This window comes from Piliocolobus tephrosceles, unplaced genomic scaffold (genome assembly GCF_002776525.5).
Source record: "Piliocolobus tephrosceles isolate RC106 unplaced genomic scaffold, ASM277652v3 unscaffolded_31272, whole genome shotgun sequence".
In the NCBI taxonomy this organism is placed as follows: domain Eukaryota; kingdom Metazoa; phylum Chordata; class Mammalia; order Primates; family Cercopithecidae; genus Piliocolobus; species Piliocolobus tephrosceles.
In genome coordinates this window covers 1,179-4,253 of record NW_022314613.1, presented here as the reverse complement: position 1 = coordinate 4,253, position 3,075 = coordinate 1,179, and positions in this window count along the sequence as shown.

Below are 3,075 nucleotides of genomic sequence, written 5' to 3'. Positions count from 1 at the left end.
TAATGTAAAAAGTAATGTAAAAAGTAATGCAAAAGGTAATGTAAAAAGTAATGTAAAAAATATAAAAGTAGTTATAAATAAAAAGAAGGACACGGTTAAAGGTACTTATGATAATGACACATGTTTAAAACCTAATCATTATATTATTAAGCACCCACAATCGTGTACCGATTCGTATGCTAGTTCATGTAATAGTTTGCATACAAATAATAATAAACATTTGAATACATATAAAAATAAAATACAATTAAAAACAACTATCCCTAATTTTTCAAATAAATATATAAAAAATAACAAAGGTGCTGATATGCAATCAAGATTATTACCAAAACAGATGAAAACTAACATAGCTAATAATAGGAATAATTTTAATAATACTATGTCGTTACAAGTTCATCTACCTAGTACTCTTAACACTAGTGTTATGGAGAATAATGATAGAAGATATAATAAAAGTAAAAACAAAAGTTGTAATGGTGGAGGCAGTGGTAGTAGTAGTGATAGTGGTGATGATAGTAGTAGTAGTAGTAGTAGTACAGAAGAACGTATGTCTATTGGTTCACTCAAATCTACAAAAAATATTAATAAAAAACATCACAATTTTTATAATAATGAAAAAAAAAATTAAGTACACAAAAAGTAAGTAAAATTTATGAACAATCAGAAAAGAGTCATAAATCAAGTTTAGAAATACCAGCATATAATATAAATGTCAATTTGAAAAATAAAAAAAGTCAAAACAAAAGTCAAAGTGAAAATCAAAACAAAAATCAAAGTGAAAATCAAAGTGAAAATCAAAATGAAAGTCAAAGTGAAAATCAAAATGAAAGTCAAAATGAAAATGGGAGTTACGACCAGAGTGATAACTATCTTAGTGAAAGTGATCACAAAGAAAACGATAAAATAGAACATAATTTTTATAAAATGAAAAAAAACAATAAAATCACTACAAATAAACAAAAACTATTAGAAACATATACAAATAAGCAACATACTACATTAACCCCATTAAAACATGAATGTAACTATAATAATATTAGGGCCTACGACGATAATAATTTTTATTTTAATGACATTAAACTGAATGAAACAAATGACACTTTATGTATAAATAAGAATTATGATAATATTAATATCATGCATATTAACAGTAATAATATTAATAAAAATAATAACAATCCGCAATATTTGTCAATACAACAACCAAATGTATACATTTCTAAAAATAATTTTGAATATAACAATAAAGAAGTATGTAAAATACCTAATTGTTCTCAAAATATAGAAAACAGTATATTTAACGAATCTAAAAATACAGAATTTTTTAACCCGATGTGTGTTAAAAGTTTATGCGGTTCAAAATGTACTAATCCTAACTGCGAGTTGGAATTTAAAAATTACAATCCCAGTTGTAACTGCAAACAATTATTAGAAAAAAATAATGAACATTCAGGTATACAGGTACAAACAAACAAACCACTTTACAAAAATGCATATTTAAATACTTCTTACAGATCAAACCACAATGATAATATAGAAAGAATAGAAATAAACAAAATAGACGAAGCGAGAGATGAAGAACTAGAAGAAGAAAGAGACAAAAATATTAGCGATTATAGTATTAACAATAAGTATACGAAAAGTATCCATACTTTTGATAAAAAAAATAAATATGAAAAAAATCATAAAAAAATAAAAGAACAATTAACTGATTATTCAAATGACAATTCCATTATGAGTAACTCATACCAATACAATTTAAGCAACTCTTCATTATTACAAAATGTATCGAATGATAAAAATAATCAAAAAATTAAAAAAAAAGGTAGTGATATGTTATTATATCCATCTAATAAGAGTCATAACTCTATCGATTCATCAATGACCATAATATATGAAAAAAATAAAAACAATAACTATATACAACATAATAATAACAAAAACAACCATAAAGGTATTCATAATATTAGTCATCTTAAGGATAATAGCAACGAATATATTAATAATATAGTTTATTCAAATGATACGTATCAAATGAATAAGCATAATTCAAATATATACAAAACGGTAAAAAAAACAATATACGATTCTTGTGAAGCAGAAAAAAAAAAAAATGGACATATTTATTCAAACAGATAAAGCAGATGAAGCAGACGAAGCAGATGAAGCAGACGAAGCAGATGAAGCAGACGAAGCAGACGAAGCAGACGAAGCAGATGAAGCAAACCAAAATGACAAACCGACTAATAATTATATTCCAAAAATAAACAAAAAAATTGGAAACAGCAAATCTATGTGTACTCATAACATTTACAATGTAAAACAGATTCAACATAAAAAAAAACAAAAAAATATAAAAATATTTATGATAGTTATGGTAGTTATGATATGTGTAACACGGTCACAAATGTAAAAGATAATTACAAATATAATAATAACAATTATAAAAACTTATCTAAGAAAAATAAATTAACCATGTCTAACAATAATATGTCTCTAGTTTTATCTTCATCAAATGAGCATAACCACGACCAAGACCACAAGCTACCTAAACGTATTGAACATAATGAAAAGGACAAACAACATGAACAGTTTAAATACTTCCAAAAAAAAAAAATAGCTCAATATTATTTGATCGAAAACCTAGCGTTAGTCGTTCAAAAAACACAATAGAAACATCTTTGAAAAATCATAGTAACATTTACAACGATTTAAATGCAGAAAGTTGTATGATTTATAATTATAAACATAAAAAAACAAATCAAATCAAAGAAAACAGTAATGATATGTTTAATAAAAATACATATGATTTACGAAATAAAAAACATAATTATATGACTAGTAATGTACTTTGTGATTCAAATAAATTTTTTGCGCGATCTAAAAATAGCTTTGCACATATTGATAAGATACATGATAATGTAAAAAACTCAGTAAGACATAATATTAAAAAAAATTCAAACCACTTCAGTAATCATAGTTGTCAACATCATAAAAAAACTGACGATTCTTATTATTCATACAACCATGATATAAATTATAACAACCAGAAAAAAAATACAAAATCAAATGGTA